At 56.3% G+C, this 24,169-nt stretch overlaps 2 long non-coding RNA genes across 4 annotated transcripts; one reads left to right on the plus strand and one right to left on the minus strand.

Moving 5' to 3' along the window:
* Positions 1–1,382: 1,382 nt before the first annotated feature.
* Positions 1,383–5,849, plus strand: LOC109551233 (uncharacterized). Its single transcript, XR_012325817.1, has 4 exons — positions 1,383–1,713; positions 1,919–1,989; positions 2,353–2,478; positions 4,913–5,849. It is a non-coding gene; the product is annotated as an uncharacterized lncRNA (long non-coding RNA).
* Positions 5,850–9,773: 3,924 nt separating this feature from the next.
* LOC117307812 (uncharacterized) lies at positions 9,774–16,317 on the minus strand. Of its 3 annotated transcripts, none has more exons than XR_012325818.1 (3): positions 16,206–16,317; positions 14,685–15,760; positions 9,774–14,353 (listed from the first exon to the last, which is right to left on the minus strand). It is a non-coding gene; the product is annotated as an uncharacterized lncRNA (long non-coding RNA). The 3 variants fall into 3 exon arrangements; XR_012325819.1 differs by lacking the exon at positions 16,206–16,317 and having other exon boundaries at positions 14,685–14,754; positions 15,634–15,743; XR_012325820.1 differs by lacking the exon at positions 16,206–16,317 and having other exon boundaries at positions 9,774–10,694; positions 11,739–14,353; positions 14,685–15,598.
* Positions 16,318–24,169: the final 7,852 nt, after the last annotated feature.

Here is a 24,169-nt window from a genome sequence, read left to right on the forward strand (position 1 = left end):
AAATCCTTTCTAGAATTCCATGCTCTTCTCCATGTACTGCCCTCCTTCTCTTTCATTTCTGTTTCAACTGTGTTGTAATTTGAAAGGACTCATGGTCTCCACCCATGCACTCATGCATCTCCCATTTCCTTTTGCTCCTGGTTCAAGGTGGCATTGACCTCCACCTGAGGCCTCATGCCCAAACGTGGCCGTCATCTGTGATCCATCCCTCTCTCTTACCTCCTCTATCCAGTCCACCACCAAGTCCCCATGGTCCAGCTTCCAGAATATTCCTTGCATCTGTCTGCCTCTCTCCATTCCCATGACCACTGCCAGCATCTCCCACTTGGCCTTCAGGAAGAGCTTCTTCTCCATAGAAACACTCTCTCTCCAAGCTTTCTGGAGCAGTGCTGTTTTAGTTTATCAAAAAGTGGGCTCAGGGGCTTCCCTGGTGCGCAGTGGTTGAGAGTCCGCCTGCCGATGCAGGGGACACGGGTTCGTGCCCCGGTCCGGGAAGATCCCACATGCCGCGGAGCGGCTGGGCCCATGAGCCATGGCCGCTGAGCCTGTGCGTCCAGAGCCTGTGCTCTGCAACGGGAGAGGCCACAACAGTGAGAGGCCCGCATACAGCAAAAAAAAAAAAAAAAAAAAGATAATAGTAATAAATATCTGCTATTTTTTTCTTCCTAGAATCTACCCTATTCAACTGGCAACAGTATCTGAAACTTTCCTGGGGAAAATGAATCCTTTATAAATCAGCAGCGTGGTTACTGTGGGACGTGACCCTGCCCAGGTTCGATGCATCACACTTTCCCCGCCCAGAGAGACTGGTTCCGAGGTTGGTGCCTGAACCGGATCAGGCCAATTAGTCAATGTACTGGAACCCTTCAGAAAGAGAAGCTATGTGTCTCAGAGTTACGGCTGGTCGGATTGAAACTAGAGCTGCTGAATGGCATTTTATTACCACGTGTGGAGCGTCTGTATGAAAGTGAACCCTAGAGGGAAGGGAGCTAGACCGAGGGATGGAGGGAGTCGGAATCCTGACAGCATCATCTGAGTCTTGGAATCGAGCCATGCTTGGGCTTTTCAGTTACGTGTATCAGTCAGTACTAATCCTTTTTCTTGATACATTATTAGTTCTTCATTATTTTCATTATTATATATTATGTCTTATTAAGTCTTAATAAATAAAAGTTGTTCTTCAGCCTAAAAAAAAATTCAAACATATCTTAACATTTTTAACTTAAATCATATAGAAGTACATTCATCAGTCAACTGTGATGACGGGGCAAAGCCTCCTCTGAGCCTGGGTCACGTGGTTGGAGCACGAGTGGCTCTTCTCACACAGGCGGCCCCCACACCGCACTACTCATGACTCCTACTTCCTGTTTCTTTAAAATCTGAAAAACACTGAAAAGCATTTGTGAAACAACCTGAGTGCAGGCTCCGTTTAGATTGTTCTTCTTTTTTCTGTCGTTCTTTTCCCTGTGTGTGCTGGTTATCTACTGCTATGTAAGACATCCCTTCAGTACTTAGTGCTCGGAAGCAATGAGAATCGTTCATTCTGTCTCAGTGTCTGCGACCAGCAATTCAGGAGCAACTGGATTATTCACGTGTTGACTGGAAAAAAAAAAAACCTGAAAGTTTCGACTTACGTTTTATTTGGGGAACTTACTAAGGACCATAGCCCGGGAGACAGCCTCTCAGAGAATTCTGAAGGATGGTGCCAAAGAGGTAAGGAAGGAGCCAGGACATATAAGAGATTTTTATTGTTAAAAAAAAAAAAAAGAAAAGAAAAAAGTAATCAAAAGATTGCTGCTAATTGCAAAAAAAAACAAACATCTTGAGTTAATGATTGTAGTGCTTTTCTATGTATGGGCAGGTGCAAGAGTCAGGGCTCATTGAAATTATTCCTTTCATATGCATCTTAACTATCTAGGGCCAGTATCCTATTTTTCTCCATCCCGAATTCCCACCAGGGTGCACCGTTGGCTGATGGCTTGATGGAAGGTAATGTTCTTTTTATTTTTAATTAATTAATTAATTTATTTTTGGCTGCGTTGGGTCTTTGTTTCTGCGCGCGGGCTTTCTCTGGTTGCGGCGAACGGGGGCTACTCTTCATTGCGCTGTGTGGGCTTCTCATTCTCATGGCTTCTCTTGTTGCGGAGCATGGGCTTTAGGCACGTGGGCTTCAGTAGTTGTGGCACACGGGCTTAGTTGCTCCACAGCATGTGGGATCTTCCCAGACCAGGGCTGGAACCTGTGTCCCCTGCATTGGCAGGCGGATTCTTAACCACTGAGCCACTAGGGAAGTCCCAAGGTAACGTTCTTTGTTAACTGAAATGGCAGGCAACGTGTTTTTCATCCACACAGGTCTGCTCAAGTTTTCTCATGAGGCTGCTGCCAGACGGCGGGCAGGGCTGCCCTCACGAGAAGGTTTGGGGTGCTGCAGCGTCCACGTCCGCATCTGCTCCCTCACGGGGCTGGTGCCGGCTGGCGGTAGGAGGCCTCACCTCCTCTCCGTGTGGGCCTCTCCAAGAGGCTTGCGTGTCCTTATGGTGTGACGGCTTCCTCCAGAACAACTGACCCAAGGGAACCAGGCAGAAGCTGCAATCCCTTCTGTGACCTCACCTCAGAAGGCACTGAGTGTCACCGCAGTCTCTCAGCCTCACGCAGCAGTCTTGATTCAGTGTGGGGGAGGCTTACACAAGGTGTGAACGCCAAGGGGCCTCCTGGAGACTGGCTACGGCACCAAGCTTAATTCAACAGCAATCTATTTAAGGCAGCTCACCTAGAATTAATCATTCTCAAAGAATTTAATTTAGCATTCAGAGAAACAACTCTTTAAATCCACATTTTATCATTTTATGTATGCTTAATAACAAGCATAACTGACATAAGCGGATTTGGGGATGTAACAGACTGACGGGGGGACAGGTACGAACGGCCGTAGCAGCCCGATGACGCAGGCACACCAGGAAGGTGCTGCCCACTGGAGATGCTGCCAGTGGGCATCACCTGGAGCTGCAGAGCATCAGTTAAATGGAGCCTAATGTACTGTCAGGTGCCCCCGGAACCTTCGAGAGGGTTGAAGAGTCTGTGTGCCCAGGCCCACTCTTCATTTCTTCCATGAACCTAGGAGCTGTAGAAAGTGTGTATTTGGTTTAAGAAAAGTTTAGTTCCCTCCAATAAGCATTCCCTGAATACCTAGACATCCAGGCACTGATGGTGAGATGAATTCCTCTGCAGGGAAGTCACCATCCACAGCAGGAGATGTCAAGGTAAAGAAAGCACTTCAACATGGTGCTCGCTGACACGGAGGGAATCGGGGAGGCGGGAGAGCATAGGGGGTATGTTAGTCTCCTGGGGCTGCCATGGCAAATGGGGGGGAGCCTAATCAATAGAAATGGAGGCCAGAGGTCTGAGATGAAGGTGTCGGTGGGGGTGCATTCTCCCGAGTGTCCCCCTTTGGCTTGTAGTTGGCCGTCTTCTCCCCGTGTCCTCATGGGGTCGTCCCTCTGTCTGAGTTCTCTGTGACCTCATCTTCTCTTCTTATAAGGACACCAATCATGTTGGATTGGGGCCCATTCACACAACCTCATTTCACCCTAATTACCTCTTTCAGGCCCTTTCTCCAAATACAGTCACGTTCTGAGTTACTGGGGGTTAGGACTTGACAGTATGAATTTGGAAGGGACACGATTCAACCCTACCAGGGAGGGAAGGGCAGCCACTCCAAACTGAGAGCCTCAAATGGGCTCTGAGAGCAGGCACTGCCTCAGCTGTGTCCTGACAGATGCATAGGGGTTTTCCTGGCAAAGAGGGGGCGGGCTGGGGACATGAGCTCTGCGTGGACAGTAGGAGGAGAGGGGGGCCACAGCCATTCAGTGGGGAGTGTGGGGTTGAGCAGGAGAAGCCCTCTTTATTTTATTTTATTTTTTTTATATTATTTTTTTGGGCCGCACCCCGTGGCACACGGAACTTCCCCGACCAGGGATCGAACCCACAGCCCCTGTGGAGTCTTAACCACTGGACCGCCAGGGAAGTCCGTTTTTTTTTGTTGTTGTTGTTGGTTGTAAGCCCTCCTTATTTTAGACTGGGTCCCTGGGCCCCCTCCCCCCAGCCCTACCTTCTCCTTCTCAGGGCTCAGCTCTGGGGAAAGAGGGCTGAGGGTCCCCCACTCAGAGCCCAGCCTGAACCAGTGCTGCCACTGTTGCCTGGAGGGAGTCTCTAGTGTGTAATGTGGCCTTGAGCGTGGAAAGTTAACTCAGTTGGAAAGAGTAAAAGGAAGTTGGAAAAAAAAATGTTAACTCAACCACAGGCATGATAAAGAGATGGTGAGGTCACTAAGGCTTTTGGAAAATATGAATCTGCCCGACAGTCTGAAGGAAAAAGAGAAAAGCAGGGCCAGGCGAGTCCCTCCCCTGCCTGTGTGTGCAGCCCAGGGGGCGTGTGTGGTCTGGCCCTGCGGGACGCTGTCCTCCTTGGAAGAACCTTCCCCATCCGGCTGTGGTCTCCTCGGGCCAGCTTTGCTGCAGTTGGGCGTTTGACTCCAATTCCTGGGAAGGAGAAGGCGGGTCATACATGATCCTTCTGACCTAAGTCTCACAACAGAAGGAAGTGCTCCCAGGAAGCAGAGGGAGTGTAGGGACACACACACACACACACACACACACACACACACACACACACGCTTCCCACTCAGCGGGATACCAGGTTTGCAATATCTGGTTTGGGGTGTTTTGGGCAGGGCTGGCCCGATAAGGCTCCTGGCTGGCCTGAGGAAGCGGAGCGGTACCAGGTGGAGCCAGGCAGCCTTGAGGGCTTGGTCCCTGGGCACCTTCCTCAGGCAGAAGCCCTTAGAAACCTGGGTGAGGTCCCCCCGTGGGAGGCTTCAGACCCCACAGCAGACTCCAGCCCTCTCATTTCACAGCTGGTGGACTGAGGCCCTGGAAGAAGAAAGGACGTGCCCAAGGTCACCCAGCCGGTCAGCCACAGCACCTTCCATCCTCGGCCCTCCGTGCCCGTGTGTCCAGCCCTGCGTGCCCAAGGACCCTGGGGGTACAGAGTGGCTGGCACGGGCTGGGCTCAACCACCCCAGGAGCTGACAGGGTGGGATCCTTCTCGCTGCCAGACCTGACCCAGCTCCACCTGCTTGGGAACAGGACTGAGGACCAGCAGAGAGGAACGCCTCTGGCCTGCCTTCCGCCCTCACTCCCTCTCCACCTTTCAAAGTCAGAAAACCTGGCTCATCTGACATATGCTGGAGCTGGGGGCCAGAAAGAGGCCGGCACCTGGGCGCTTCCCGCAATAGGTGTGCGTGTGCGTGTGCGTGTGCGTGTGCATAAGAAACCACTCCCTGCCTGCCAGTGACACAGCTTCTGTAGTTTTGGCTTCTTGTTGGTGACACGCCCCTGATGCCCAGGGAGCAACGTGAACGGTGATGAAGCCGGTATTTGCAGTGTTTACAGCTTCGAAGCCACGCTCCCCTCCCCACGTTTGGCCTCCTCTTGGGTCCTGCTGCCTCTGGAGCACGCTGGATTTCCCTTTCCCCCCGGCAGGGAGGGGAGATGGGAGTCCAGAGGAACAATGTGATTTGCCCAGAGCCACGCGGGCCTGGTGCTGCAGAGCCTGCCACGAGCCCTGTCTCCTGCTCCAAGTTCAGAGCTGTCTGCAGCATCCCCACCTGACACCTCAGTAGCTTCCATGCTCTGCAGGGCTGGCTCTAGACCAGCATTCTCAAACTTTGTGGTGAGCTATTTGTCTCACCTTCCACTCTTAAAAATTGTAGAGGACGCCAGAGATACTCTGTGTATGGGGTTATATTTATCAATATATTGTAATCGAAATTAAAACTTCCAAATTTCAGAGATATTTTTATTAATTCACTTAAAAATAATAAGTCCTTTACATCATAACATTTTACATGAAAAAAACCCCTATATTTTCTAAAATAAAGCAAATTTAGTAAGAAGAGTGGCAGGCATTCTTTTACATTGTTTGCAAATATCTTTAACGTCTGGCTTGATCGAGGATTTACATACCTGCTTCTGCATTTATTATAATAGTGCCCACATCTGGAAAACTCTGCTGTACCTTCAGAAGCGAACTAGAACAATGAAAGCAAATAATGTCTTACTATTATTACGGAAATAGTTTTGATCTGCAGATCCTTTGAAAAGGTCTTGGGGAACCCCTGGGGTGCCCTTGGATCACACTTTGAGAACCGCTGCACTGCACACTCTGAGGTACGGTTTGCCTCATGCGTCATCTTCATTCACTACATCTCCTTGATTCTAAGCTGCCCCCCAACCCCCAGCCACACACACACGATAATATGTGTGAAATTCTAATGAATCTTGTCATTGCATCTGGTCTATCCCCTCCCCTCATGCTCTTTTGCAATTGCAGGTACATCTTTTAACAGGTGGCCTCTTTGAATCAGGGGCATGTATTATAATAATCATTGGCAGGAGACTCTGCAGACTGCTCTCAGCACAAGGGCTGGCACACTTAGCTGGCACGTAAACGGAGCCCAGGCTGAGGTGGGCACTGGGGCAGAGGTGGAGGTAGAGTCCTGATCTGGCCAGTGTGCACACCGGCAGCAGGAGCCGTCCGGCCCCAGCCTGGCTTCACCGCCTGCCCAGGACGCCTCTGCCCCCACCGCCCCTCCAGGGTGTGTGTTCTGTCCGGGGACCAAGCTGCTGCACTAAGTGTCTAGGAGTCTGCCTTCCCACCTGGCTGGGGGCATCTGGAGGGAGGCGGAGTATCTTTTCCATCCTTAGAGCTCAGGTCCTGGCACCGAGCCTCCTCTCAGACGTAGGAGAAAGGAGGCTGCCAGGTTCCGCCCCGACAGCTAGGGAAACTTTAGTTCCCACAGACCCATTCCCGGGAGCAGATGGAGGGCAGAGGCAGCAGAGGGATTGGTTCACGCAGGGCAGCTGTTGAAGGGCAAAGCCAGGGTGTAACCCAACACAGAGGGGAGCTCTCTTCTGGCAGCTCCTCCAGCCTCTAGAGATAAGCTGATGGTGCCAGCAGGCAGGGAGCCTCGCTCCACACAGAGGTGTTGTTTGGAAATCCTGCTGAGTTTAGGCAAGTCAGGAAGCTGATGGCTCCGGGGACGTGCAGGGGTGTCCTCCGCCAGGCAAGTGCCCTCGGGTCGCGCTGAACGGGCCCCTCCCTGCCCTGGATGCAGCCCCGCCTTCTCAGAGTCACTGGGGAGTTCTTCTCATGCGTGCGGTCTCCGGGGCCCCAGCTTGGTGCTCAACACAGCGCTTGGCACCTAATAAGGGTTTTGGGAACTGAATATTTCAAAGGCACCAGGAGACGTGTATTGAAAGGATCTGCAAGGTGACTTAGTTGCCCAGCGACTGTTTCATCTGGACCAGGAATAGTGGCAAGGGCGCTGACACACGTGGGGTTTTCTATCCTGGGTTTTCTTCAAATGGAGCCCACTGGGTACTTGTAGCTGAGGCAGCTAGAATGTTCAGGGATTCTCGGCAAATCTGAGCTAAATTCTTCCTCCAGAGGAGGTGACCAAGTGAGGAAGGCCCTGAAAGCCCAGAGGGCCGAGTCCTGGGCAAGGCCGGCACCTCTAGTGTGTGTATGTGCAGGGGGTGGTGGGATTAGGGGCAACCCCGGCTCTTCTGAGCCTGTCAGGCTTTTGTGTGGCCCAGGACCCCACAAGCATCCATGTCTTAATCCCTGAAACCTACAAACGTTATCTTCTATGAAGAAACGGTTCTGCGTAGGTCACCCCTCCACTTAAAGATCTGCCATCGTTCCCCACTGTCCCCAGAATAAAGGTCACATTCTCTGGACTTGAAATCTCAGACTACTGTACAAAGTCTCTCCTCTGTTCAGAGCCTCCTGAGAGGTCTTCCCCAGGTTTGTCACCTCTGCTCCTTGTACCACTAATGGCCTCAACTCTCGCCAATGCATCCACGTAGACACAAGCTGAGATGTCCCTAAGACCACCCAGACCATCCCTTCACACATTTCCTGCCCCCCCAGTCTTCCCTGCCTGGGTTCCCCCAAGCCCCAAACCTGGTGTGGGACAGGCCAAAAACCAAGTCTGTTGCCTCTTCTTCCTGGACACACAGTTTGGACTGTGTTTCCCAGGCTCCCTTGCAGCTAGGTGTGGACATGCGATGGAGACGGAGCCCAGGGAACTTGGGTGGAAGTGATCTATGGATCTTCTAGTCCTGGCCCATAAAACCCTCCCCCTCCTCTCCCTCCTTTTTCTTCTAGTGGGTAGAGGGCAGGGCAACCCCCAGGGTGACCCTGGGGAGCCATGTGTCGTACAGGGTGGCTCTACAAGAGGGAAGAAGCCTGGATCCCTAAGTCTCTGCTTGCAGCTAGCTGCCTATGACACCCAGATTGAAGCCCTGCTTGAGCAGGATGTAAGCTCTGCTGTGCTGAGCTGCTGAGATGTGTGAGCTGACTTTCCTTATCTGGGCACCTGGCTTCCTTCTGAACACTCCCTCTGCCTCATCTCCGATCAGAGAGAAACCAATCCTTATCCTTTCAAAGCGCTAGATGTCTCCTGATTTACTCTCTGTGTGTCCTCTTTTTACTAGTTCCAGCCTCAGTGACTCCATCCCCAACGGTCTCCAGTTTTGACACGAGAGCCCCCACTCCCACTTTTCCCCATGTTGCTATCAGTGCCACCTGCCCATCTGCTGGGGGGACCACGTCACGCCCCTCCTTAAAGCCCATGAGGGATTTCCATTGCCTTTGGGACAAACTCCAGACCCCTCCCCCTGGCCTGAGGCCCCTCTGTGATCTGCGGGCTGCCTGCCTCTCCTGTCTGTCTCCTGCCTCATTGCCTCACCACACCGCCAAGGCTGGGCTGCAGCCACTCACCTCCCTGAGCAGAGGTCTGCCTCACGCTTGCGGACAGTGGTTCCCTCTGCCTGAAATGCCCCTCCGCGCACACTCGGGGCTCAGTGTGTGTGCCTCGCTCCAGAAAGGCCTTTCCTGGCCACTCCAGGCTGCACTGTCTCCTCTGAGCTCCACAGCCCGTGTTCACGCCCCTTGGTGGCCTTTGTGCCACGGGAGCCATTAGTTGCCTTCCTGTCTGTAGAGGATGTCCGTGGGGTTTTGTCTGCCCAGCACCCTTTTCCAACTGGGGAGGTGCCCGTTTTCCTGATATTGCAGTTAGTTCTGGGGTGTGTCTGTCAGAGTGTCTGAACCTCTCCCTGGCCCTGGGATGGGTTTGTCACCTAGACCTGACCCATCACCGTGGGACGGCTGTGTCCACATGGTCAGTGCATGAGTGGCCCCAACCCTACCCACCTACATTCATGCTTTTGCCATGTGACTTCGTGGTTTCTCCCATCACATGAATCCTTTGGGTTTGGCCGTGTGTCTTAGTCTGTTCGTGCTGCTACAACAGAGATACTGTAGACCAGTGGCTTATAGACAACAGAAATTTATTTCTCACAGCTCTGTAACCTCACATGGAGGAAGGGATCTCTCTGGGCACTAACCCCATTCACGAGGACTCCACCTTCATCACCTAAGCACCTCCCAAAGACCCCACCTCCTACTACCATCACCCTGAAGGTTAGAACTGGTGGTGGTAGCCAGGGTTACTTTCTTCCTGCTCACCTTTCCCCTCCATTAGGACGGAGACCTCTACCTTGTCCAGAGGGACCCACGGTCCCAGTTTGCATGGGACTGTCCCAGTTTGAGCATTAAAAGTCTTGAGTCCCGCTGAATCCCTCGGTCCCGGGCAAACCAGGATGGTGGTTGCTTTGGTCAGCCCGTGACACATACATATATCGATATAGTAGACACTCAACAAATATTTATTGCATGAACACATAAATGCCATTCAGTTAAATTTAATACCATCTGATCTAACAGACGCACAGATACATAACAATGTGGCCTGAGTTGCAGTCTGCAAAACTCCTTTCTGTTAACGGCCGTGACCTGATCTCCTCCTGTTCCTGGAAGGCGGTTTCGGGGATGGAGAGGTAGGTATCCCTCATAAGGAAACCAAGGCCACTGATGCCTACTTCCCAGCTCAGAGAATCTAAAAGTCAAAGCGGTTCCCCGAGGCCAGCATGGTGGTGGCGACCCCAGGAGGAGGGTGAGGCCTCGACGGAAGTGTGAATCTCCCAGTCCAGGCCCTTCCTCTCTTCCTGTGCAGTTGCCTCTCCCAGGGCCTGCTCAGACCTCTGCTGTCCTTTTTCACACGAAGGTACATGTTAGTTACATTTCGTCCTCACGTTTCTTGAAAGCATTTTGACAGAGCGTGAGGTGGGAGTGGGTGCCAGAGGAAACGGCAGCCCTGCACGCTGGAGGGGAGCCAGGGGGGAGTTCAAAGTGCCGAGGGAGGTGGCGGGAACACGCATCTCACAAGTGTGAACATGACTTGTTCCCAGCCGCGTGTGCTCGTGCGCCAGGAATGTAAGTTCTGTTTTGTTTTGTTTTGGTTTTTCGTAAGTTCTGGTTTTGGTGCCAAGAGAGCTCCAAGTACAGCCCGGCCAATTCAGCTTTCATCAGAGACTAAACTGCTTCCCCTCCCTGCAAACTATGAACTCACTCACTGTGATGACGAAACCGTAGGGGCAGCAACTGTAGTCATCCCATTGGACGGAGCCTCCCTCGTTTCCAGAAGAGCAGACAAAACCTCCCTGACCACGTATCAGTCCTTCCTGGTTTGCAGAGAATCAGCCCCAGGTAGCAAGAGGGTCGCCATCTTCCTAGACACAGAGGAAAGTAAGATCCATCTTTGTACTCTGGGGGGAATATTCCGGATATCCCCCGCAGGCTGTGACGTTCCGTGAGTCCATTACACCAGCGCGCACCCGACACAAGCTTCTAAGAAGCTATTATTGGCTGGGTGTCTGGGGGCCCTGGCTCAGCACAGAAACATCGTGAGGGACTCTGGGAAGCAGTGGGAAGACCCAGAGGGGGTGAGAACAGGGTGGCCACTGAAAGGGTCTGCAGCAGAATTCTGCCCTCCCTTCTGTGCCCCTCCCCCACTGCCTCCTTCAGGACTTGGGTAGCCAGGCTCGTTTCACCGTCCTTCCCTCTCTGTTGTCACTCCATGATGTCCCCATGCGGTGTGCATCCGGTAAGGCTAAGTTGTATTGTGTGTCACTGGCCATATCTTTTCACTGTTTTGCTTTGGCCACACCTGATAAGATGTGTTTGCTGATGGGAGGGTGCAAGGCAGGACCCAGCAAATAAGGAATAAGAAGTAGAAGGTGGCAGAAGTGTTGGCGAGGACCATGGGGTGGGGAGCGCGGGGAGGGATGGAGGAGATGATGCGGGTGGTGACATAACGCTCAGGGCTCAGGGAGTTCTAGCTCAGCCAGCAGATGGAGTCAAACAGGTCTGCCCTTGGCTTTGCGGATCTGGGCCTGTGATGACGTGTCCATTGCAGACTCCAGCACATTTACGTACCCCAGCTACAGAATCAGTCACTGCCCAGCCCACAGCCTGGCTCAGTCCATCCCTTGTCAAATGCTACACGTGATCATAAAACATCTTCTAGGAAGAACATGTTTCCACTTGGGGCCTTTGGAACGACAGCGTGAGGGGAGCCTAACTTCAGAGCCTGGGAGCTTGCTGCCTTGGCGGTTAGGGGTGTGGGCGCGGAGGAGAGTGAGCGCCGGGCGTGCAGAGCCCACGCCGGGAGACACCGCAGATCAGACCACCTTCCTGCCGTTCACTTCCTGGTAATGGCCCAAGGCTGGCGGGTCCCCAAGGGCTCCTCGCCTTGGAACCCACCGTGTGCTCACCCCTTGGAGAGCCACGTTTGGGGAGAACGGGCTGAACGTTGAGCTGCCACAAAGCACATCTCTGTGATCGGGCTCCGGAGGCGCCGCCCGGCAAGCTGTCAGCGGAGCTCAGAGTGCTGGCCCATGATGCGGGTCGCCATGGCAACCTTGCCCCACACCTGGGAGCTGCCCTGTGGTCCCAGCCACGGCATGGAGTGATGGGGCAAACCCTGCAGGGGCGAGGACAGCAGATCCCCTAGGATGGGGTACAGGGGCAAGGACCCGTCTGAGGAGCGGGAAGGGCCACCTCTGCGTCTTCACCAGGCCCCGGCTCCAGCCCAGTTGCCTTGAGAGCCAAGTGCCTCTCCTGGAACCCAGAGGCTGATGGGGGAGTCTGCTCTACCAGGGTAGGGCCAGTTTTACAGAGGGAATGTGGGCTCTGGTCCGGTGATGGGGGTGCTGACAGGTGCTTCTGAACTCCTGTGTGTAACCATGGTGTGGCCTCCTGCTGGGGGGCTGTGGCCAGCTCTGTCACTAATTCCCAAGAAACGTGCTCACCTGGCTAGGGTGAAGGTTACTTCTTTTTCCTTAGAAGCAAAACAAGGTAGCACCGTATGCAGAAGAATTTATCCTTTCTAGTGACATCTCTGACTCATCCCCCCGTCCCCTGCACACCCCAACAGGGCCTGGGTGCCCTGGAACCCCCGCTCCTCCCAGCACTTACCTGGCAGAGCCCACACAGCTGTGGGCCTCTCCCACCCCATCAGCCTCCACCCATCCCGACACAATCCATCCTCCCACAAGCACCTTGTCCAGGGGACCTTGAAGGGGGCCAGACTGGGAGTCAGACAGCCCCAAGCTACATCCTGCTTCCTAGCGTGGTCACCGGAAGAGATTCCTTAGTTTCCTCAGCCTCAGTTTTCTCATCCATGAAGTGGGCTAACAGTAACGAGGCCTTGGTGCCAGGTGCACAGTGGGTGATGGTCCGCTGAGCAGGAATCTCGGTTCTGAAGCCGTGACAAGAGGGAAGGGCCAGTTCCGTCAGCCACCCCACCTCCACCTACCTTCCCTGAGCCTCTGTTTCCCTGTCAGCAGACGAAGGTTACACGCCAGCGTCTGTGTCCAGGGTGACCAGGGGACCACAAGAGACGATTCGCAGAGCCCTGAGCCAGCCAGCACTCGGGAGGGGCTGCCATGTGTCAGAGAACGGCATTCTCTGCCCAACCAAGCAGCCCCGTCATATATCTCTCAGAACTCAGCTAACGTTCCCAGCCCACATCCGCTCAGGCTTCAGGGGAGAGGAAACTCAGGGCGTCTGCTCCAAAAAGCCCCCGAACCCCTGACCTGGGAGCCCTTCCAGGCAGTGGCCTCCATGCTGCCACCTCCATTTCTCCTGCCGCCCAGGGTGGGGAGACATCCGAGAGAGTAGAAGTGGCTGCAGGATCGGCCTCAGGGACGGGGGGACAGGGCAGATACCAGGTATGACCTGGCTGTCTCCTGCTGGGGTGGCCGTGATGAACATGAGGGTGTCAAGGACAGAGGTCGGGAGCAAGGGCACAGAACCTGCAGCACCCAGGGGGAGTCCCTGGCTTGTTCCACCAGGACAGAACCTCATTCCCCACCCCGGGCGCCGCAGGACTACATGGGCACACAGGCAAAACTCCCACCCGCAGGTGCACGCCACACACGTACACACCACACACACCGCACACACCGCACACACACACACCATACACGTACACACCACACACACATCACACAACACACCACATCGTGCACACACACACACCGCACACACACACCACACACGTACACGCCACACACACATCACACAACACACCTCATCGTGCACACACACACATCACACACCGCGCACACACACACGTACCACACATGCACACACAGCCCAGCAAACAGCTCCCTGCTGGAGAATTTTTCAAGAAAAACCGGACAGTTCCTCACTCTCCTCCCGGGTCTGATCGGCGCCGCAGCCCAGCTGGTGTTAGGGCTGTTGGCAGGTGGCTGGGGGATGCCCGGCTCCCCGCAGCACGGCTGTAACTCACCCATTGCAGTTGGCAGCGGCCCTGCCCGTTAAGAGAGAGGAAAGCCATCCTGGAGGCCGGCTGCAGAGTCGGCATGGCCGGGACGGGGGGTGCGGGGTGTCCAGAGGCCACTCCGAGCCCACGCCCCACCCTGCCGGGACAGCGGCCCCCTGCCCGGCGAGGCTCCAGCCAAGTGCTCATCAGGCCTCAGGGGCTCTGCTAAGGCCCGGCTGAGCCGGGAAGGGGCCCAGAAAGCAGAGGGTTTCCAGGGGGTTCAAAACGCAGGCTGGCACCAGGGAGGGAGGAAGCAGGCTCCCTTCAGGCCGGGGTGGCCACCGGAGGGCAGGTGGGGGTGTCAGGACCGCCTCTTCCCGGGACTTGCGGTACAGATGCCGGGCGCTCCCCGCAGCCCTCTCTTTCCTTGTTCTAGACGCCACCTTCTCAGGAGGGCTTCCCCGACCGACCCCACCTGACACACCCAACTGCTCCCTCACCCCACCCTGTCCATCGCCTCGTAGCTACAGTCACAGCATGTCATCACTTGTGCGCCATCGGGGCAGAGCGCTTAGACCCTGCCAGGCCCTCAGTGAACATCTGTGGGAGCGGGGGGAGGAATGGGGAAAAAAGTGGGTGAGAAAACAAAGGAAGAAGAAAACCACCTGTCCAGTCCCTTCCTGCATCTGGAAGCTGCTGGGGCTCCTCAACCAGCATCTGGTCACAAGTGTGGGAGAAACGGCGCTAGTCCTTCTGGAGCCCGAGGCTGCTGTCGGTGGGGACAGGGCCCAGTCCTTGGAGCGGTAACGGAGGTGCCCCGCCCCCTTTCCTTGGCACGGGGACAGTGACACCTCTCACTCAGAGCAAGCAGCTTTCTGACAACCCTTTCTTCCCACTGCCAACAGGCACTGCCCCCAAGTCCCTGACTTACTGGCTTCTGGAGCTCAGCGAGGAGGGAGGGCAGGCAGCTCCCTGGCAGCGCTGAACCCTCATCTGGCCACCTGTAAAGGGTGCACAGGCTGAACAGGCAAGGCAGGTCCTGTCGCTCCTTTGCTTGAAACCCTCTGGCGGCTCTCATCTTGCTCAGACCAAACTCCCTGCCGTGGCCAACTCGGCCTGCCAGGCCCGGCCCCTGCTTGGACTTCACCCCTAACACCCGCCCCCTGTTCGTGCGGCTCCAGGCTCTCTGTGCCTCGAACTCTCCCAGCACGGCCTCCTCAGGGCCTTTGCACGTGCTGTTCCTTCTGCGGCAGTGCCTTTCCCAGATGTGCTCACCTCCAGCCTGTCTCTACTCAGAGGACCTCCTTCCACCCCACATAGGTTAGCAACAAAGCCCACCCCACCCCCCTTAGCCTGCTTTATTTTCTACTTAGCCCTTTTATCACCTGACATTATATTGTTATTTGTTTATGTACTTTCTGTCCCCTCCCTCAAATGCAAGTGCTCAGGGGGCAGGGTTTATGTCTGTTTTGCTCATTGCGGAATCCCTATCTCCCACTAGAACTGTCCTGGCGTGTAACAGGTGCCCAACCAATATCTATTAGTAGAACAAAGAGCAGAAACTGTCTACGCAGCAGAGTACTTGGCATATCAAAGGTGATCAATAGATGCTCTGGCTGGGACCTGCACATACGGTTGCCAGATATAGCAAGTAAAAACACAGAATCCAGCATCACTTGGGACACATACAAAAAAATTATTTGGTGTTTATCTGAAATTCAGATTGAACTGGATGTCCTCTATTTTATCTGGCCACCCAACCCGCATAGCCCCCTGCTCTGACTCTGTCTCCTTGCCTTTCTCTCCCTGTGGCCAGTGACCCGCGGTGCCCGTGGCCCAGCGCTGAGAGGCTCTGAATTTCCCCACCGGGACAACCACACCTGAAGAGCAGCGTCCGCAGAGGAGGTGCTGGGAATCGTGGTGTCGGGCCTGCTCTCTGGGGCCTCACGCCCGGGGGGCTTATGTCCTGCACCCAGCCCTGCAGCTGTCGCCAGCATCATCACCCTGCTTGGAATGTGGGATGCCAGATGCTCGGTTAGAGCCTTCGAGATCAGAGTGTGATGAAGCCACTGGTAGGAAAATCCTGGAAGTTGACCTGGAAGGGACCCCTCAGCCCTCCTCCCTGGGGAGCAGAATGTGGTGGCCACCCTGGAAACCTCGCAAGGCCTTTGAGGGGACTGTCCCCACATTACACTCCCTCCCTGCCCTCGCCATCACCAGGGGCTGAGGTCTCCACGTCATCAAGGGTGATGTGCTTCTCCACTAAGGATGGACACCAGACCTCTTCTCCCTCCACGAGTACCCCGCCCCCCCCCCCGGGCTGTTTCTCTGTGACCGGGACCACCCCGTGGGCCTCAGGGCTCTGACACCCTCCCCCAGGCCTCTGCAGCAGCCAGGACTGTGCAGAAAGACTCAGAAGACCTGACTCAAAGCCCACTTGCACCTGACTCACCTTTAAGCCAGTTAAGCCTGCAGAGTCCTGGGCCCACGCAGACTTCCTGGATCTGAATCCCTGGGGCTGGTGCCCAGAATGCCCCAGGGACGGTCACGCACACTAGAGTCAGGGAACCTCCAAGCAGGGGAATAGTAGCCAAAGGTAACAGGTGGATAAGGTGCCCAAGGCCAAGGCCACTTCCTCTGAGAAGCCCTCCAGGGCCCTCCCTGGACAGACCTCCCTCCTGGTTACCAGCGCCCTCGGGGCCTCTCCTCCCATGACTGCCTTGGGTCTGGCTCATTGCTGAGCTTCTTTCTCCACTAGACTGTGATCCCCGGCCAGGGTCTGTCTGGCTTCTGCCTCTCCTTGGCACCAGCGTGGAGTCGGATAGGTGGCTTGTGGGATCAACAAATGGACCAAGCACCTCAGCAGCCTGTCGGTCACTCTCCCCAGGTCCCGGGTGGGAGAGCAGCTTTGGGCACCCAGGAGTGGCCAAGCTCGAGTGTATTCACCACTACGGGAACAGCAGGACCAGTACTTCCCGTATCTTCTCGGAGCCAAGCGGGCAAAGCCCGGCCTTGGAGCTCAGCCCAGCTTCCATCAGCCTGTCCAAGCCCGGCGGGGCTGTCCTAGGCCCATGGGACACCTCTCACCAGGGCTCTGCCCCAAATCAGGGTTGGGAAAGCCCTTCTGTCCCCAGAGGGCGGGTGAGGACGTGTTCTCTCCAGCAGCTGAGAGCAGCCCTCTCGTGCCAGCACATAGGGAGGGCAACGCCCCAGAGACCTGCAGAGAAATAGCCGGAACCCCTCCAACCAGTCCTGAAATGGCTACACCTAGGCTTCTATTACGTCTCCTTGTTCGTTCTATGAAATGGCTCTCCCCTTTAGCATTCATTTTTGTATTTGAATTTGTATTAGGAAATATTTCAAATAGAGACCAGTACAGTGAACTAACTTTATCATGAAACTCAACATTGTTTTGTTACTTTCAGTGAAAATCACCCCAATACAGCTCCAGATCGTACAGCCCAGAGGGGGGAAGAGAGCTCCCCTCCATCTTCCCCCGCTTTTCTCTTCTCTCCTCCACCTCCCTGCCCCTCCCCCAGAGCCCCAGAGCCGGGCTTTCTGGTGGGTCTGAGCCCACGGGGTCTGGGGTCCTAGGCGGGTGCTCGGGGCCCACAGGAGTCCTCTCCACTCGTCTCCTGGTCTCTCCCATGTGTAGTTCCCAGGGGCAGGGCCCCAGCCGCAGGAGGAGGACATCACACAGGGCTCAGAGCCTGCACCAGACCTGGGGAGTCTGCCTGGAGACTCCTGGGCTTGTTCCCCAGCGGCAGCATTTAGGGAGTGTTCGGTGGGCTCGTGTCCCAGATAAGGAAGCCGAGGCCCAGCCCCGAGGCCTGACGCCCAGCCCTCTCCCCCGCCAGGTGAACTGCTCACCAAGGCCGGGCCCACGTGGGCTCCTGAAGAGGGGCCGACTCAGGGGAGGTTTTGCGGACAAAGCAGGAGGTGAAAGACCGAGGCTGGGGCTTCAGCTGGAGGGGCGAGACCATCTGGGCTCAGATCCAGAGGCAGCAGTCGTGTGCGGAGGGCAGGGAGGGAGCCCCGGGGCACAGCTCGAAGCTCGGGAAGAAGCAGGACCGCTGAGCCCAGCGCTGGCCTGACCCCCAGTCGGGATGCTGTCTGTGAAATGGGGCTGCTAACTGGGCTGTTGTGAGAACCGTAGGATACTCAAGCCAAAGCCCAGCCCGGTGCAGCATGTAGTAAGTGCTTAACGACAAGCACTCGCACGGCCATGGCGGCCGTGTGTCTGAGAGCCCTGCGCATCCCTCGGCCTCCCCCACGCCCCCCCCCCCATCGCCCACTCCACGCCCTCCCACCCCTCCCACACGCTCGGGCCTCCCCTGGAGGGTCCAGCCCGGTTTCTCTCTCCTCCTCTGGAAACGTGGCTCTCACGTCACTCCACGCACGGGTCAATATTAATAAGGAAAGTAACCACCGAGGTTCGTGAGGCACCTCAGATGCCAGGCTGTGTGATAAGCACTCTGTAACCACGAGGGACCGAGGGGGCGACCCCTCCATGCCCCACGCAGCCCCTCTCCTTCAGGGGGCAGTGAGCGGTGGCCCGGCCCCGGGGGTCCTTCCTACTGCTGGGCTTCTTGGAGGGTCGGTTGGGCCCACACTGTTGTCGCGGCTCGGGTACTGCCCTGTGCGTGGCCGTGGACACGTCACTGCCCACTGTGGGCAGTTTTCCTGTCTGTAGGATGAGGGATGTGGTGGAACAGGTGCTCCTTGGGGCCCCTCCAGGCCCACACCATCTGATTCTGCGACTAAAATAATGACAATCGCACAAGTGCTTCCCTTGCCTATTGGAGCCTCGTTTTCACCACTTCCATTAAGACATGCACATATTTTTAACATCCTCCAGTGCCCTCAATTTGCTTTCTCATTTTCATCCTCATTTCTATTGCCCCCTGGGACTTGGGACCTAATTTTAGTGAAGACCAATTGCAGTTTCTCAGGCTGCCCCTCTGGACACCCACCTCTGCAAAGCAGGCCTTCCTGCTGCCTGGCTCTGCGGCAGGGGCATCCAGGCTTGGCCGGGCGGGGGCTGGGTGCCTGGGAAGGAGTCGCTCAGCTCACTGCCACGCGGAGGCCTGTCTGGCGAACGCTGGCCTCAGCGTCCTTCTAAAGGGCTCAGAGCTGCGTGAGGCCCGAGCGGTCTCTGCTTCAACCCTCTCCCCTGCGGCGGGGGACCCAAGGCTCAGGCAGCGGCTTGTATAACCTGGCGAGGATTCGGCTAAAATCCATCCCACAGTTCAGCACCAAGGAGAGAGAAAGGCTCGTGGGGTCACTCCCTGTACGCATATGACAGCGATCAATGGCAACGCGTCAGATCTGCCGCTGGTAATGCTGCACTTGAATCTGAGTCTCTCAGGTACCCAAGGTCGAGTCAGAGGTGCCCTTGGTTGCCCTTGTGGCTGACAAGATCCCCGTGCCCCAAGAAGAGGCCACCTGAGTGGACGCGAAGACGCTTGCGGGGGTGGAGGGTTAAGCGGCTGCCCGCGCGGGAGGGTTCTGAGGGCACTGGTTGCATCAAGTGGCCAGTTGGGCTTGAATGTGGATTTGCTCGCCCACCGTCTACGCTCCCCCCGGTGCCCCTGTGAGCCCCGCCCCTGGCTCCAAGGCTCCCCAGCTCCAGGCTCACGGGTCCCTGGGCTTTCCCCACCTTCCTCCCAGCCCTGTTCCAGCATCTTTAGTGGCTGCGGGCCAGAGCCCCTTCCTTCTGCCCTTGCGCCTCTGCCGCCTTCCCTCCACTTTACCGGCTGCACACGTGGGCCTGGGCATCCCAGGGTGGCGACACGACCACCTTGTTTGCTGCGACGACCCCGAGGCTCAGGGAAGTTAGGGGAACGTGCTGCAGGCCCCCGGCCTCGCCTGGCCGCGAGGTGGAGGTTAGGGGCATGTGGGTGAGGGTGGGTGTGCGTGTGCGCTGTTCTCAGCCAGGCCCAGCGCTGCCCGGGTCCCTACAGGGCTGTGGAACCTGCCTGCGTGTGAGTCGAGGGCACCCAAGGGGACTATTCCTCAAGGGTGGGCTTTCTGTCTCTGTTAGCTACTTCCCCCCAGAAAGGCCATCCTCAGGGCAGGGCACGCTGCCACCTCTGACCCCTCCTTCCTGCAGGCCCCCGACAGCTTGGGGGTGAGTCTAGGCATGTGGGTGCCTTCCTGGTCCCCAGCATCGAGCCCGGCCCACCTCTGATTCGCCCCCCGTGTCGGGGTCCCCTTGCCTCCCCAGCAGGGGCAGGGCACCCAGTAGGTGGTCAGGGATTCCCATGAAAGGAAACAGAAGGAGGCTCCGAAGGGCTCCCCCCGCCAGCCGGGCCCAGGGCCATCACGCCCGGGCACCTGCAGAAAGGGCCGAGAGCCCCCCTCCCAGGGGACCCCTCACATGGACTCACACACATGGCGAGAGGAGAGCGCAATGGAGAATTCTGCCTGTGGCTTTTCCTCCCCATCACCTCCTCCCGGAGCTCTGGCCATTTCTCACAGCTCAGCCGCCTGATTGCTCAGGGCCTGTGAAAGCCTCTTAGATCTTCCGGGACCTCCCCTTTGCTACTGCTTCCCTTCCATCTGAAGGAGAATTGGGTTGGTGTGGAAAATGCAGCCTGAGCACCTTGGGGTGGTGGTGGGGAAGCCCTGGAGGCACTGCCTCTCCCTTCCCCCCGCCCCGCCCCCTAGCGTGGCCCAGGAGGCCACACCCTGCTTCCCGGGGTTGACTGGACACCCTGCACAGGGCGAGGCCAAGGAGGAAGGGGGCTCTATGGGGCTTTATGGGAACAGACCAGAGATGTCTCATCAGGCAGCTGCACTGTCCAGCAAACTGTGCCCCAGTGGAGGGCTGTAGAAAGCCCTGGTCCCAAGGCCTGGGTGGGGCTGCCACAGGAGCTGGGGCTCCGTCCTGCCTCCCACTGGTCCAGAGCACCAGGCCGTTTGACCTTCCTCTGCAAGGCAGGCGATGGAAGAGGCCGGCAAAGCAGCCCCGAGGAAATCCGGACACTCAGGCCTCTCTTGGGCTCAGGGCCGATGAGGGAGCCTTGGGAAAACCAAGGCCAACAATACAGTCCAGGCTGGGAGGATGCCAGGGCGGACACGGCCACTAATTCAACACCCACCAGAGCCCATCTCCGTTACTGACCCAGCCACAGACATACACGTCCAAGACAGCAGAACTTCTCGATGGCCCTGCCACCAAGTCTGGGAGATCCCGGGCAAGCAATCACCGACCTGAGCCTCAGTTCTCTCACCAGCAGAGAGGGGGGTGGAATTAGATGACCTCAAACATCTGAGATGCCACAGCTCTCACCCACTCTGTGTTCACACGGAGATGGGAGAGAGGAGCTCTCATTTCCGGGGAGGGGCAGTGGGCTTGGCTCCCATGTCTGTTTTCATTGCTTCACCCGGTGTTCACGTACAGCTCTACCTCCCAGCAGCACAGGTGAAGAAGAGCCGATGAATGAGGCAGTGTGTGGCCAGGCTGTGTCCACCTGCCGTGCTGTCCAGGGGGATAGAGAGCTTTGCCACTGGTGCCGTTTAGAGTCCTGCTTCTAAGGACTGGCCTCCTGCCTCTCCCAGAACATTGAGAGATGCTACAGCTGCAGGAACTGGAGCCATTAGGATCTAGAGACCACCTTGACCTCTCTGTGCCCTTCCCATAGAGGGGCCCAGAGAAGGAGATACCTTCCCGAAGGTCAGGGGCAAGGTATGTGAGAGCCAAGTCTCAGACAGGATGGTTTCCTCCATCCCGATATCCTGCCAAGGGCCCTTGAACTTGTTCTGAGAACCAGGGGCAGCCTTGAGAGGAGCCCAGCCAAGGGGGCGGGCAGCAGAGCAGCCCCTGTGTACACAGAGGAAGAGCAGGCATAAAAACATCAAGGTCGGGATTTCCCTGGTGGCGCAGTGATTAAGAATCCGCCTGCCAATGCAGGGGACACGGGTTCGAGCCTTGGTCCGGGAAGATCCCACGTGCCGCGGAGCAACTAAGCCTGTGCGCCACAACTACTGAGCCTGAGCTCTAGAGCCCGTGAGCCACAACTACTGAGCCCACGAGCCACAACTACTGAAGCCCACGTGCCTAGAGCCCGTGCTTCACACAAGACAAGCCACCGCAGTGAGAAGCCCGAGCACCACAACGAAGAGTAGCCCCCGCTGGCCACAGCTAGAGAAAAGCCCGCACTCAGCAACAAAGACCCAACGTAGCCAAAAATAAATAAATTTATATTAAAAAAAAAATCAGGGCTTCTCTGGTGGCGCAGCGGTTGAGAGTCCGCCTGCCGATGCAGGGGACATGGGTTCATGTCCCGGTCCGGGAAGATCCCACATGCCACGGAGCGGCTGGGCCCGTGAGCCATGGCCACTGAGCCTGCGCGTCCAGAGCCTGTGCTCCGCAACGGGAGAGGCCACAACAGTGAGAGGCCCATGTATCGAAAAAAGAAAAAAAAAATCAGGGTCAAGTGCTCGGCACAGGCTGATGGAGGAGGGATGCAGCCCCAGCTCTGCCCAGCACCAGATGGGTGACCTTGGGCAAGGAAACACTCTTGCTTGTAACGTGGGAGGAGACCAAAATCTTTAAACAGTACAACTGTATAAAGCCTGGCACAGGGCCTGGCACACAGACAGAGTGCAGTAAACACTTCTGTTGTGTCAATCAGGGACTGTGCCCGGGGCCTAAGAGGGCAGCCAGCCGGTTCCCGAACATTCACTGTAGTCAGCTCTTCCTCCAAAAGGCGGCGAGGGAGGGTGAGTTCTGGGTGGGGTCACAGGGCTGACCGTTCCTCGTGCTGCTGTGGGCGCCTAGCAGCACTTTATGCCGGGGAAGCTGCAGCCCACACGTCCCAGCACCTCCCAGCCTGGTGTCCAGCGCGCAGGGATGGCTGCAGGAAGGCACGCGGAGGCCTGGGTGTTTTCAGAGATCTGTGTGCAACGCCCACGCCCATCACCTGATGCTGCAGCCCACAGAAACAGAGAACGGCGCAAGAGGACGGGCTGGACCTCCTTTTACATCACACAAGGTCTCCAGCGCCCTCGCCGTTCCTTTCCTTCTGGAGGCAGGAGATATGACATCTTCTGCAATCAGATCAGTCAGCTGCACAGGCCCTGGCGGGCTGGCAACATTATCTACGAAGAGAATTGTCTGCGTATTTGGGGAATAGAACTAAAAAGCACTTGATTTGATAAATGTCACCCGCCGGAGGCATTTTCAGAAATGCATGCAGCCGCAGCAGTTTTCCAACCACAAACGATGTTGGAGAAAGCCGGCGTCCTGCTGCCTTGTAAATAATGGCTTGTACTTTTCCAGGACACTCCTGGGGATCTGTCCCAGAGCCATGTGTGACTCACCCGCACCCACGTCAGCCCATCATCTGAGCTCAGCCAGGGGCCAAGCCATCCACAGGACTCTTCCTGTTTGTGAACCTTGTTCTCTGTGGACTTGGGACCAACCACTTTCCACAACAGACAGAGTCTTGGGTTCCATTACACCCCCAACAGGCTTGGGCTGCAACCTGAGGGGCTCTCCCTTCCTTTCCCCAGCACCCCCTGGACCTAGAACATCTGTCTGGTGGTCCATCAGTGCTATGGGACCATGAGTGAGTTGGACATGACTGCAAAGGAGGGAGGAGAGTGGTACCTGGTGATGTCTGGCTGACTGGGCTGGGGGTCCTAGAGCTTGGCATCTGGATGAAGACGGGTCCCCAGTGGTGAGGGATGGAGGGTGAAGACGGATTCCCCTTACTGGTAAGGGTTGGGGATGGATGGGGATGCGTCCCCAGGGGTGAGGGATTGGAAGGGGGGGTGAGGACATATCCCTCCAATGGTGAGGGATGGGGGTGGTGCAGATGGGTCCCCAGTGGTGAGGGATGAGGGCAGGTCAGGACCAGATGGACCGTATTGATATCTTTAGACAGAGCTGTCCCTGGAGAATGCCCAGTGGGGGGCATTTGCTGAGATGCCTGCCTATGGACTCTGGGGTAGCTGTGGGAAGCAGGTGGCTAGAGCTGCAGGAAGCCTGGTGGGGGGAGGGGGGAGGAGAAGAGGAAGGGGTAGAGGGGAGGGCGGTGGTAAGAGCCGTGCACATCCAGTACTGGAAAAGGCCAGACTGAGAGCAACCCAGCTGAAGGAGAGCCAGGGGCAGCTGACCACCTGGGAAGAGAACCCATCTTCCCCTTTCCCACCCCCCCGATTCTACAGGGTGGCTGTGATGCCCCGTTTAGGCTGAACCCTTTCAAATCAACTGGGATGTAGTAGAAACTGTCATGACCCTCGTTTCAGACCATGAAATTTAGAATCCAACGGGGTATGTTTGAGAGCAAATGAGCATGCTCTTTTTTTTTTTTTTTTAATTTATTTGATTTATTTATTTTTGGCTGCGTTGGGTCTTCGTTGCTGCACACGGGCTTTCTCTAGTTGCGGTGAGCAGGGATCACTCCT

Source organism: Tursiops truncatus, chromosome 14 (genome assembly GCF_011762595.2).
Source record: "Tursiops truncatus isolate mTurTru1 chromosome 14, mTurTru1.mat.Y, whole genome shotgun sequence".
NCBI classification, from domain to species: Eukaryota; Metazoa; Chordata; class Mammalia; order Artiodactyla; family Delphinidae; genus Tursiops; species Tursiops truncatus.